We start from the raw sequence: 14797 nt of genomic DNA, 5'->3' as shown, positions 1-14797 counted from the left end.
TTCAAATACATCAATTCTTCTTCTGTCTTCCTTTTTTATTGTCCAGCTTTCACATGCATATGAGGTGAATGAATACCTAAAGGGCAAGAAACCTCATACAACATGAAGATAAAGATTGGTATAGTGAGACCCTGTAGTGTTTATACCTCTACTTACTAGCTACTTACTAGCACCAATAATTTTGAAATGTAGAGAGAATACATTTTAAACTTATAACTAAATTGAAAATAATCAAATCAATAATAAATTCATTCTACAATACTGTTTATTCTTTTTTTAATTCTTTAAATATTCTTATAAATAATAAGAATAAAATAGTGTTTATTCTTTACTTCTCCTTTGACAAGAATATGTATTCATCTAATTATTCAGACATTCAACAGAAGTTTAACAAGACCTCAAGTATCAGACACTACTAGGCCTAGCAATACTAAAAAAACAGCTGGGGGGAGGGTAGAGGCGCTGTGGTGCAATGAGTTCCTTTATGTGGCCTTTTGCCTTGGTTCTTTAGAAAAACAGCTTGGGAGATTTTTCCCTTAAACCCTGTGGAGTTGTTACCTTTGTCCTAGGTTCTTTGGAGAAGCAACTTGGAGGACCACCTCCCAGGGTGTTTTCTACCCCAGAGGGTTTGTTGTTACCTTTGCCCAGGGGAAGAGCCTATCTCTGCTGGCAGAAGATGTTACTTTTGTAGAAGATCTCGGTTGACTGATATCTCATGGTTAACTGATGATTGGCTGAACTCTGGCCTGGTGAGGAAGGCCCCACCGTATAGCTGATGAGGACTGGGATATATAAATGGCTGAAAGGCAGAGGTTTTATAGGCCTTCTGGTTCACAGCAGCTGGGAAGGGAGCTTGTCCTTTGGGACATGAAGGCCTTATATCTAAAATTCTCCCAGTCCTGGTAAAAAAGCTGCAGTTGAGAGAGCTGCTGGCTGACAGCTGGGCTGGCAGAGAAGTAGAGCCACGTGAGAGCTGAGGAGTCCTGAAGCTGCTATACTGGCTGTGCAGAGAGGCAGAGAGGTCCAGCGGTAGAGAGGCCTGATGGTGAAAAGCAACTGAGAAAGCTGAGTGGGCTGCTACACTGGCCATAAGCTGCGCCAGCTAGCAGCAGAGAGGCCGGACAGCAAAGAGCAGCTAAAAGAGCTGTCCTGGTTGGAAGCTGTCCTGAAGGGAGGGATGTGCTCTCCACTTCAGGGGAGCCTTCCAGACCCTGCCTGTGTGTTTCCTGATCCTGATCCCGAGTTGTTCCTAATACTTCCAAGTTGATCCTGATCCTGAGTTGCAGCCTGCTACTTCCCTAATAAACCACATAACTGTGAGTATGGTCTTTGAGTTTTGGGTTGCTATTGCACTAATTATTGAACCCAGCAGAGAAGTAGAGTGCCATGGGGTCAGAAATGGTGAAGAAATTGGAGAGTGGAGGTATGTCTGAACTCCACTTCATAGGAACCAGCTTTGTGCTGATCCTCATTCTTTCCCCTCATGAATTTAGACGATTACACTACAACACAGGTGCAACCAATATTTGTTAAGCTCTTACTATGCAGCAGAACTGTATGGGCTACTTTCCATACTTTAACACAACAACCTTGTGAAGTCAGTATCATTTTTCATTTCCCTTACTTTAAAGTTGTGTAAACCAAGGCTCAGAAAGCTTAAGTAATTTGCCTAAGGTCCCTCAGGAAGCAAGGATAGACTTGGGATTTGGATCCAAGTCTGACTGACTCCAAAGTCCATTTTCTTTTAATTATACTATACCACCTTTAAAGATGCCACACGTCTAGGGTCTTAAAAGCTAGCAAGCGGCCATCTAAGATACATCAATTGGTCCCAACCACCTGGAGTAAAGGAGAATGAAGAACACCAAAGACACAAGGAAAATATTAGCCCAAGAGACAGAAAGGCCCACATAAACCAGAGACTGCATCATCCTGACACAAGAAGAACTAGATGGTGCCCGGCTACCACTAATGACCGCCCTGACAGGGAACACAACAGATAGTCCCTGATGAAGCAGGAGAAAGGTGGGGTACAGAACTCAAATTCTAGTAAAAAGACCAGACTTAATGGTCTGACTGAGACTGAAGGAATCCCAGAAAGCATGGCTCCCGGGCTCTCTGTCAACCCAGAACTAAAACAATTCCCAAGGCCAACTCTTCAGACAAAGATTAGACTGGACTGTGGGACATAAAATGATACTCGTAAGAGTGTGCTTCTTAGCTCAAGTAGATAAGTGAGACTAAATGGGCAGCTTCTGTTCAGAGGTGAGATGAGAAGGCAGAGAGGGTAAGGAGCTGGTTGAATGGACGTGGGAAATTAGGGGTTGGAAAGGAGGAGTGTGCTGTCATAGTATAGGGAGAGCAATTAGGGTCACATAACAATGTATGTATAAATTTTTGTATAAGACTAACTTGAAATGTAAACTTTCACTTAAACTACATCAATAAACAACAACAAAAAAAAGATGCCACAAAAATCACAAACACATAAATAGATTATTACAATGTAATGTGCCAAATGCTATAGTAGAGATCGGAACAAACGTGAGGCTAATTTCTGAGACTTATCTGTTTAACAGCACTACACAACTGTAAGTGAACAGGAAAATAATTTAAAACAATCTTACATTTATTGCAGAAATATTTGCCAAAGAAGAAGAGCTGCTGGTGTAAGTCTCAGAGCTATCACTGTGACCTAGAAGAATCAAAAAATGCAACGAGAAAACTTTCCAAAGTTAAGTTTCAGATAATTATAGCTAATTAAAACGAGATCTAAATTTATAAGCATATTCCTAAAACTGCTTCTCTTTCTGTGTCACTAAATATGGCAAAATCAACACTACTGAAGGCATATTTAGGTTCAATCAAAAAAAAAAAAGTACATTACTGGAAAATTAAGATTAATTTCTAGAGCAAAAAAAGATCAGAATAAATTTACTAACTTCATAGCATCCAGGTATATTTTCTAAACCCCACAAAAGCTTTTTCTCAACTAAACTTAGCTCTGCAGGTTTAAAAATATTTGCTGTCATTTGTTTAAAGCAAAGTCAAAGAATTGCATTTAAATATGATTAAGAATGGATAAAGACTTTAGAACTAAGGAAGAGAAGTGCAGGGTTGAGAAACAGTTCCTCTCCAGACTTACATCCACCAGACATGGCCAACAGAATAACACAGCAGAGAGAACGTTACACTAGGAATTAAGAGGCTAGGATCTGCTATTTACTCTATAGTCCCGGGCCACACACTTTGCAAGTAGGCTACAGCTTCCTCTTCAGTAAAGTGGAGATAATACTTGTTCTGCTTATCTTACAAAAGTGTTTTGAAAAACCATAAAATAGCCTACAGGTTTATTATTATTATCTTAAAAATACAGTTTTCATTAACGGGTCTCATGCTAAGAGATAATATTCATATGCCTACAAGGAAGACCAGTTAATACGACTATTATTCAAATCTATGCACCAACCAGTAAGGCCAAAGATGAAGAAATTGAAGATTTTTACCAACTTCTGCAGTCTGAAATTGATCGAACACGCAATCAAGATGCATTGATAATTACTGGAGATTGGTATATGCAAGTTGGAAACAAAGGATCGGTAGTTGGAAAGTATGGCCTTGGTGATAGAAATGATGCCGTAGATCGCAAGATAGAATTTTGCAAGACCAACGACTTCTTCATTGTAAATACCTTTTTTCACCAACAAATGGCGACTATACCCATGGACCTCATCAGATGGAATACACAGGAATCAAGTTGACTACATCTGTGGAAAGAGACGTTGGAAAAGCTCAATATTATTAGTCAGAACAAGGCCAGGGGCCACCTGTGGAACAGACCATCAATTACTTATATGCAAGCTCAAGTTGAAACTGAAGAAAATTGGAACAAGTCCACGTGAGCCAAAAGATGAGTATATACCACCTGAATTTAGAGACCATCTCAAGAATAGATTTGACGCGTTGAACGCCAATGACCGACGACCAGACGAGTTGTGGAATGACATCAAGCACATCATACATGAAGAAAGGAAGAGGTCATTAAAAAGATAGGAAAGAAAGAAAAGACCAAAATGGATGTCAGAAGAGACTCTGAAAGTTGCTCTTGAACGTTGAGTAGCTAAAGCAAAAGGAAGAAATGATGAAGTAAAAGAGCAGAACAGAAGATTTCAAAGGGCAGCTCGAGAAGACAAAGTATTATAATGACATGTGCAAAGACCTGGAGATACAAAGCCAAAAGGGAAGAACATGCTCTGCATTTCTCAAGCTGAAAGAACTGAAGAAAAAAATTCAAGCCTCGAGTTGCAATACTGAAGGATTCTACAGGGAAAATAGTAAACGACGCAGGAAAGCATCAAAAGAAGATAGAAGCAACACACAGAGTCACTATACCAAAAAGAATTGGTCAATGTTCAACCATTTCAGGAGGTAGCACATGATCAGGAACCGACGGTACTGAAGAAGGAAGTCCAAGCTTTACTGAAGGCACTGACAAAAAACAAGGCTCCAGGAAATGACAGAATATCAATCGAGATGTTTCAACAAACAGATGCAGCGCTGGAAGTGCCCACTTGTCTATGCCAAGAAATCTGGAAGACAGCTGCCTGGCCAACTGACTGGAAGAGATCCATATTTATGCCCACTCCAAAGAAAGGTGATCCAACCGAACGTGGAAATTATCGAACAATATCATTAATATAACACACAAGTAAAATTTTGCTGAAGATCATTCAAAAGCACCTTGCAGCAGTGTATTGACAGGGAACTGCCATGGATTCAGAAGAGTACGTGGAACAAGGGATATCATTGCTGATGTCAGATGGATCCTGGCTGAAGCACAGAATACCAGAAAGATGTTTACCTGTGTTTTACTGACTATGCAAAGGCATTCGACTGTGTGGATCATAACCAATTATGGGTAACATTTCGAAGAATGGGAATTCCAGAACACTTCGTTGTGCTCATGAGGAACCTGTACATAGATCAAGAGGCAGTTGTTCAAACAGAACAAGGGGATACTGCATGGTTTAAAGTCAGGAAAGGTGTGCGTCAGGGATGTATCATTTCACCATACCTCTTCAATCTGTGTGCTGAGCAAATAATCCAAGAAGCTGGACTATATGAAGACGAATGGGGCATCAGGATTGGAGGAAGACTAATTAACAACCCGCCATATGCAGATGACAACCTTACTGCTGAAAGTGAAGAGGACTTGAAGCACTTACTGATGAAGATCAAAGACCACAGCCTTCAATATGGATTACACCTCAACATAAAGAAAACAAAAATCCTCACAACTGGACCAATAAGCAACATCATGATAAATGGAGAAAAGATTGAAGTTTTCAAGGATTTCATTTTACTTGGATCCACAATCAACACCCATTCAAGCAGCAGTCAAGAAATCAAAAGACGCAAGGCACTGGGCAAATCTGCTGCAAAAAATCTCTTTAAAGTGTTGAACAGCAAAGATGTCACCTTGAAGACTAAGGTGCACCTGACCCAAGCCATGTTGTTTTCAATCACCTCATATGCATGTGAAAGCTGGATGATGAACAAGGAAGACCAAGGAAGAACTGATGCCTTTGAATTGTGGTGCTGGTGAAGATTACTGAATATACCATGGACGGCCAAAAGAACAAACACATCTGTCTTGGAAGAAGTATGACCAGAATGCTCCTTAGAAGCAAGGATGGCGAGACTATGTCTCACATACTCTGGACATGTTATCGGGAGGGATCAGTCCCTGGAGAAGGACATCATGCTTGGTAAAGTAGAGGGTCAGTGAAAAAGAGGAAGACCCTCAACGAGATGGACTGACACAGTGGCTGCAACGATGGGCTTAAGCGTAATGATTGTGAGGATGGTGCAGGACCAGGCAGTGTTTCATTCTGTTGTACACAGGGTCGCTATGAGTCGGAACCCACGGCACCTAACAATCATAACAACGTGCTGAGAGAATCAGAGATTCACATACAATGGCTAAGTTTCAACACTGCTGAAAACCAGGTGCTAAGAAAGTAATTCTTAATTTCCCTCAGGTCAGTTGGGAGTATTTAATACATTCTTGAGGAATGGCTTAAGCCCTGGTAAAAAAAGACTCCACAGAAAGGCCAAATAAGAGAGTGTGCCAATGTAGAAAAGCTTGTGCCCCAGGACCCTGAGTGTAAAAGATGAGTAGAGTAAGTGGCAACACCAGGATTCAAACCCCGGTAGTCTGGCTCCAGATTCCATATTCTTAACTGCTATACTATACTGCCTCTGAATAATACTGTGTTGTACAGGGTCGCTATGAGTCGGAATTGACTCGACAGCAACAGGTTTGTTTTTTGTTTTTTTGTTTGTATGGCAATCAATACCACAATTATAAACTATAAACACAATATAACTAGTAACATTATTAGAAAGTAACTTTCAGGTTTATTGAAATTCCAAAATTTCAGTTTTTATGACATTGATAATGGTTTGAACCCTCTATGTTAATCTGGAATTAGAGCCAAAATGTCAAGTATCAATTTCGATTCCAGCTATCTCCACAGCAGGTCCATTTTAAAACAATTAAGAAATTTTCTGCACGATATTGTTCTTAGATATGGCTTCCTAGAGGCTTTGGCCCATGATGCTCTTGGGAACAAGTTCATACTGGGTAAATGTTTGGGGTCCATTAGCTGTATTAATGCTGGTATAGCTCATGCACCAGACCTAGGCAGATCTCAAGGTAGAAGGCTCTGAGTGGCTAGAAGTTTCCTCGTTGGGAGTTCCTTTTTCCCTTCACATCTCTTAAATGTAAAAAGTCAGTTTCAAATATTTGTACTCCTTACCTTACTGTAACCTAGCAGCATTTTTTAAAAAAGTGTAGTTACTCTCGAGGAGGATAAAGCTACTATATTCTATGTAGTGTTTCTTTCTCATTGCGAACATAACAGCCATAAACATGTCCATCAATAATCTGATGATTTAAGCAAACACGAAGTGTAGAAGCCTAATTTTTAAAAATCCTAATTGAATTTAACCAAAATGTTCCGTTGCACATAGGGTCACTATGAGTTGGAACCAACTCAATGGCACCTAACAACCACTGAACCTAACATATAGTTATTGAGTATCCACTGTGTGCTCTGACTTTTTACTTTTTAACTGTTTTATTAGGAAGTTTTCAAACATAAAAAAGTAGAGAGTTAATGAGTCCCCATGTATCCATCATAAACTTGTTTAATCTTTACCCCTTCCCAACTCCTTCCCCACTCAACCTCCCATGGATTATATTGAAACAAATCCCAGACATATCATTTCACTGGTAAATACTTCTGTTTGTATCTCTAAAAGATAAGAACTTAAAATTAATAATAATTCATTATTATCAAATAGCCAGTGTTGAGATTTTCACAATTAACTTTTTTTTTTCCTAGACAGGGGTTTGTTCAAATCAAGATGCAAACAAAGCAGTTTTTTGGTAAAAAAATACTTCATAGGTTACATTATATGCTTTCTATTGGATCTCATCAGGAGACATATAATGCCTGATTTTCTCTTTTTGTGCTGTTAAGATTCATCAGTGGGTTCAGGTATCGTTAGCCTGATCCATACATTATAAAGTTCCTTGTCAGCTTTTCACCCAATGGTTTTGGCAGTCATTGATGATCTCTGCTTAAATCTATTATTTCATTAGAGGTGGATTTATTTTTTATTTAAAATTTTTATTCTCTCACTTATTCTGTTAACTTCCTCATCTTTAAAATAAGGAAACAAACACATGGTTAGCTCAGTGCCTGGCACATGGTGGGATCTTAACGAAAAAATGGACAGAAATAACAAACACAAAAAATGCTTAGAACTCATGGGAAGAACAACTACTTAATAGACAAACTTTTCTTGAATATCATCTTTGTGATGATACCCTCATTCACATTTTCCTAAAATACAAAAAGATAACATATTGTAAAGTCATCCTGATTATCAAACGTTCAAATTGCCCAAGTACTGTGGGTTTTTAAAAGTGTCTTTTATCAGCTGTAGAACTTGAAACGATTAGGATAATGGATAGACTGGGGGACGGGCATCAGGCAGACATTCAGGAAGCAACATATAACGTTTGCTTCCCTAGTAGCTCTTTTGTAGTCAGCTGCCATCAAGTAGGTTCCAAATCATAGCGAACCTATGTACAACAGAAGGAAACACTGCCTGTTCCTGTGCCATCCTCACAATTGTTGCCATGTTTGAGCCCATTGTTGTAGCCACTGTGTCAATCCATCTTGTTGAAGGTGGTCTCTTTTTTGCTGACCTTCATGATGTCCTTCTTCAGGGACTGGTCCCTCCTGATAGCATGCCCAAAATCTTGCCATCCTTGCTTCTAAGGAGCATTCTGGCTCTACTTTCTTCTGGCAGTCCATGGTATATTCAATATTCTTCACTGACACTATAATTCAAAGGCATCAATTTTTCTTCAGTCTTCTTTATTCATTGTCCAGCTTTCACATGCATACGAGGTGATTGAAAACAACATGGCTTGGGTCAGGTGCACCTTAGTCCCTGAAGTGACATTTTTGTTTTTTAACACTTTAAAGAGCTCTTCTGCAGATATGCCCAATGCAATGCATCTTTTGATTTCCTGACTGCTTCTTCCACGGGTGTTGATTGTGAATCCAAGTAAAATGAAATCCTCGACAACTTCAGTCTTTTCTCCATTTCTCATGATGTTGCTTATTGGTCCAGTTGTGAGGATTTTTGTTTTCTTTATGTTGAGGTGTAATCCATACTGAAGGCTGTAGGCTTTGATCTTCATCAGTAAGTGCTTCAAGTCCTCTTCACTTTCAGCAAGCAAGGTTGTCATCTGCATATAGCAGGTTGTTAATGAGTCTTCCATCAATCATGATACCACGTTCTTCATATAATCTAACTTCTCAGATATTCTGTTCAGCATACAGATTGAGTAAGTATAGCAAAAGCTACCACTGACAGACATATGGTGGCTAATGGCTCTAACCCAAAACCAAACCAAACCCACTACCATCAAATTGATTCTGACTCATAGCTCATGGTTCTAGCAGGCCATAAAAGCTATATACCCATATTTTCCTTCCTTTGCACTCTTTTTGGTGCAAAGGAGCCAGGAATGGTGGACCTGAGAGAGACCTGGCTTTCTGAAGAAAAATGTCAGGCAATAGGGCAGCTGCTCCCCTTATGGCCCTGTCACTTCACACACAAGCCAAAAAAAAGCTCAAGTGCTTTAACATGGAGCAGGCCCTGAATAACGCACCAAAATACGTTCAAGGAGTTCCTGTTTAGTTTTGCAAGCGGTGCATTTCCCCCAAAAACGCAAAGCAAGCCTTGCCCTAAGAAAAAGGAACGCATCATTTCAACTTTCTGTTCTGTGGCCAAGGCAGCTTCCGTACCCAACCTCTACATTGTTTAGAAATATAAAAATACAATCATACTGCAGCCCCTTCTCCATCACATATCACAATGCCCTGACAGTGACTCAGCTTCCGAGGAAATCACTGTCCTTCTATGAATACCTGCTAAAAGCTGAATCCCTACTAGCATGGCATCCCATAAGTGTGCCATGTTTTCCTTGCCATTAACATGCCCCAAGTGCCACTTAGGAGTAGGGTGAGATCTAAAAAGAGTACAGAATTGGCCTCACAGGCCCCTGACAACCAATTTCTTTGTAAGTGGTTCCTGCTAGAGCTTGTCATGCTTAAATGTGCAGCAAGAACTCTGAGAACCTCAAGATCTGCAAGAAATTGTTAAAAAAAAAAAAACCCATGAGAGGCTCATGGCTCAAAAGAGTTCTAATTCTCCTGCCTCCTACCTGAATGATGGCACAAGAGGAAATGGGAACTGACTGAAACTGCTAACTTAACAATTTTCTTTCCCAGCACCAACGCTAGAAAATCAAGGGTATGGACTGGGCCCTAGGAGCCCTGGTGACGCAGTGGTTAAAGCATTTGGCTGCTAACCGAAAGGTCAGCAGTTCAAACCCACCAGTCGCTCCATGGGAGAAAGATGTAGCAGTCTACTTCCATAAAGATTACAGCCTTGGAAACCCTACGGGGCAGTTCTACTCTGTCCTATAGGGTCACTATGAGTTGGAATTGACTCGATAGCAACCGGTTTGGATTTTTTTTGGCTTTGGGGCTAGACCCAACCTTGGACTAAACGTTATCAGATCTAACAGAAGTACCAAGGACCATTTTTCCATTTGGACATTTGTGACATATATATCGTTTCTCTCTTCCAAATAAGGAAAACTTACATTCTTCGCTGCTTAGCTCATACATTACCTCCAAATGAAACTCTACCTGGTACTCCCAGCTGCAGAACTGAATTACATGAAATGAAGATGCCCCAACATTTGCACCTATGAAATTTATATCCTACTTTACAAGAGAGAGACTCTAGCCAGAATCAAATAATTAAAAACCTAAGAGACAATCATTTCACAGAAGAGGAACAGGCTCAGAGAAGTTATGTGATTTTTCCCAATTTTATTGCATATTGAATATAATAATACAAATAGAAATGACAGTGACCATAAGTTCATATTTTGAAACATTTTGGGCTCTAAAAACTGGGAAAAATAAATCTGTAAAGAGTTTCCTTCAAGTTAATATACTTCCTGAATATAGCCAATTGCTTCTTTTGATCAAAAAAATAAATTTTAATCACTAAATTTTTTTAGCACTTACCATGTGCTAAGCACTTTTTAAGTCCTTTTACATATATCATTTTAGCCTCACCACACATTATTTGTTGAGTACTATTATTATCCCCATTTTTTGCAGGTAAAGAAATGAGGCTTAGAAAAGTTAACTTGCCTAAGTTTACACAATCAGTAAGTGGCAGAGGTAGAATTTGAATCTAGGCAGCCTGGCTTCAGAGTCAGCTACATTTTATTTTATTTCCACTACAATGTTTCTAACACATCAACCTCATTTCCCTAGACTAGCAAAATCAGAGTGATATCTAGTATAGCTTCTTAAAAAAAATTTTTTTTTAAAATTAGGACATTGCTAAATCATACTACTCCAATTTTAATTTTTTTTTCATATACAGTCAGCTACTATGATGCTCAATTACCAAACTGATCAAAAAAAGGAATCCTAATAGGGTCAAATGGCAGAAAATATGCAATATGTGGTCCCCTTGTCAGATTCAATTTGCTAACCAAAAAGTCATAGCACTTGTCTTTCCCTCTGGGATTACAGGAAATTCAAAGAGCCAAAAACACACAAAAATGTTAACCTCTTAAATCAATTTTAAGTCACTCATTGAACTAGTAGTTATTTAACATCTACTATATGTTAGGTCCCAAGGATATATCCACGAAAAGACCAAATAATCCCTGATTTATGGCATTTATATTCTAGCTGGGGAGACAGATATTAAACAATTAAGTCCACAAATAATTATTTAATTCCAACTGTGTTAAGTGCTATAAAGGAGAAGTACAGAATAATAGGATAGTGTATAATAGGGGAGACCTGACTTGGTTCAGAACAAATGGTAAGGAATGAGTATGTTGAGGAAAAGACATTTTTAGCAAAATTTTATAGAATAAGTAGAAAAAGTAAAAGTTAGTTAGGTGAAAAGATGAGGAATGGCAGAGTAGTGGTAAAGAGGACTCCAGGTATAAAAAAAAAAAAAAAAAAAGCATATGCAGAGGTCCTGAGGCAGAGAGGAACACAGAATGTTCAAATAACAGAGAGAAGACCAGTGACTGGAGCAAACAGGAAGCGGTAAAGTGCCATGTGATGAGGCTGGTGAGGCGGGCCGGAGCCACTGCTCTGGGATTCTTCTTTAGAGTTTCCCTCTGCTCCATACCCCAAAATCCACTAAATCCTGTGGATTCTGCTTCCTAAATCTCTCTCCAATCTAGCTCCTCCCTTTTTAACTCCCCCAAAACTACCTCAGCTCAATATCATAAAAATTTTTCGCATGGATAAACTAATCTCCCTGCCTCCAAGTCTTGACCCCTTGACCCATCTTCTATTACATGAGCACGCTGATCTTTCCAAAAGGGAAATCAAATCATGTCATTCTTACTATTGTGATTTATTTATCTTATATTCCTGGTACTTAACACAGAGCCTGGCAAAGAATAAGCATTTATGATAACGTCTGCTGAACTGAAATGTTTAAAATCCTTCAATGGTTCCCCGCTGATTACAGGATAAAGTTCAAAATCCTTCATGACGTAGCCTCTTTCTATCTCTTCAGACTTGTTTCCTACCACTTCTAAACTCATAAACATACCAACCTATTTACAAATTCTTGACTAGTTACGTTTTCTCCATTTCTTTGCCTTGATGCCTGTCCATGTGAAGTTCCCTGTATCAGGCATGACCTTCTCATCTCCTTCTCATCCTTAACTCTTGACTCAAATGATACCTACTCTGGGAAGGTCTCCTTGATCTCTTCAGACACTTAAGTGCTTCTTCCTGAGCTCTCATTTCTCATCAGTCATATCTCTATTATAGCATCTGACCTAACTGTAATTAATAGTTTTCATGTTTGTCTTCTCCTTTTATATTGTGAACTCCTTGAAAGCAGAGGTTGTCTTTTTCATCTCAGGCACATAGTTAGGGCTTATTAAGTGTTTATGTATGAATAAATAAATGAACACTAAACTGAATCTTTAATTTATATATTCATATCTATGATTCATAGATTGAGGATGTTTATAAAAGTCTTGATTTTATGATTAAAATGAAATCAGTCAAAAAGCAAACAATTTTACTGGGATGGTGAGCACAGTAGCAATAATTTGTGCACAAGCTAATAATATTAAAGCACCAAGATCATTTTCCATAATTCATGTTTACACCTCAGATGAACAGATGTTATGCTTCTGCCAATTTTTACAACCCATTTTTCATTTTTAATAATATAAAATATGAAGTTTTATTAGCTAACATTTATTGAGTACATACTATGTGCCTGACAGTATTCTAAGTGCTTTCCATGTATTAACTAATTTAGCCCTCATAATAGCCCTTTTCAGATAAGAAAACAGAGGCTCAGAGAAGTAAAAGAACTTACCTAAGATCAGAAGACTGTAGGCGGTACAGCTGGGATTTGAACACAGGCAGTCTGACTCCAGAGCTTGTACTCTTAACCACTCTAATATATTAAACATGACTGTTGTTGTGTGCCATCGAATCATGACTATAGTTTAAATTACGTATACAAAACTTCATAAAAGTCATTGGCAAGTACAATTCTACAAAGACGAAGTCCTATACTAATGACTTCAGAGTTTCTGAAGTCTGCTTGAATTCCTGGGCAATTGTTCAAGGCAACTGAAACTGACAAGTGCTCTGTGATGCTCTCACAGTTGGAATGAAGACGGGCTCATGAACTCATCTGTACAAGACAATGTCTCAGCACAGTGAGTGAATCATCTGCTCAGAGTTCTAAAGGAAAGTACTTCTCAGTACAGCCCTCTGACACCATTCAAAGTCTTTTGTGTTTCTGAGTGCAAGAAAGGCTCTAGTAAAGCTTGGGCAATTAAAACCACTTTGCTCACTGCTCTTTTGATTCACCAGGCCCCTGGGCAGGTGTTAATGCATGAAAATGAATGTTATTTCAGCCAATGGCAGAGAAAAGGAGAGCCGTGATACAAAAAAAGTAATCTTTCTCATAGTCAGTTTAAATATAATGTATATATACTAGGTAACTCCATTGAATGAGAATACTTTCCTCTTGAATAAATTTGGTTTTGATGAAACTGCATAGTATAAATTAGACCTTAATTCCCATATCCTGCAAGGCCACAACAGTATACCAGCAGAAAACAAAGCAGCCAATCTTCTTCTCCTTTTTGTCACTTAGCAAAACAGTAGCACATGAAGCCTTAAAACAGCAAGAGTGACACGTAGGCCCCGTCAAAATAACTAATTTCTTTTCCAGAAAGCCTTATTCAAAAGCTGGGTAACTATAGCCTAAACCAGAGCACTAGAATGGGCTCTGTGTACTCATAATATGATATAAAGAGCTCTGGAATCAGAATGCTTGAGTTCTAATTCCAGTGTCCCTGAATTCCTCTTTGCCTCAGTTTCCTAATTAAGCAAACAGACATAACAATATTTACCTGCCTACCCAACTCATGTGAAAGTTAATTTGTTAAGAACACATTTCCCAGAGATATCACTCAATAGCAATCCCAACTGGCCAGGGCCAGGGCCTATATAAGTTCACAAGAAGCAGATGGCACCCACACACTGGGTGAGGGTGCGAGAAACTGCAAAGTGAGGAGCAGTATTGTTAATTGAGAATACAAATGATGCTGCCCCATTACCCTGAGAGCTACTTGGTTTGTTTGTATTAGAGAGGTCATCCTAAGCTTCTCCGAGCAGCTGAGTAAGCTGGAGGGTCCTTCTTGTGGCCATCTGCTCCCCTCCCAGACTCCTCTGGAAAATCAAGGTTTTCCTTGTATTAACCTCTGAAGAGCAGCCACAGGCCCCTTCTCAGCACCAGCTTCAGCAGGCAGTGGTCTCTGCTCTCCATCTGTGCCAACAACCATAGTTAAAGAACAATGAGGCTTCCCAAGCCCAGGCATTCACTTACAGAGATACCCTTGCATTAGCCTAGTTTTCTAGTGTTCTTTTACTTGGATCCCTACAAGAGGATTTGGTGTGTATTTTAAAAAATTGAATTTTTTTTCTGTTATGTTTGTAGCATTGTATGTAGAAAAAAATATAAAATGGGAAGGATTTGTGTGGAAAATTCACTTAAAAATCTAACATGCATAAAACATAATTATACTTTAAAAACAGTAGTTTCATTTTCCCCTAAC

At 39.0% G+C, this 14797-nt stretch overlaps 1 protein-coding gene across 1 annotated transcript in view; it reads right to left on the bottom strand.

Annotated features, from left to right (window-relative positions):
* Positions 1 to 14797, bottom strand: part of ZSWIM5 (zinc finger SWIM-type containing 5) — a 192072-nt gene that overhangs the window by 84991 nt on the left and 92284 nt on the right. The window lies entirely within an intron of this gene.

This window comes from Trichechus manatus, unplaced genomic scaffold (assembly GCF_000243295.1).
Source record: "Trichechus manatus latirostris isolate Lorelei unplaced genomic scaffold, TriManLat1.0 scaffold00015, whole genome shotgun sequence".
Classification (NCBI taxonomy): Eukaryota; Metazoa; Chordata; class Mammalia; order Sirenia; family Trichechidae; genus Trichechus; species Trichechus manatus.
The sequence above is the reverse complement of the archived record's forward strand: the minus strand, read 5'-3'. Positions and strand labels throughout refer to the sequence as shown.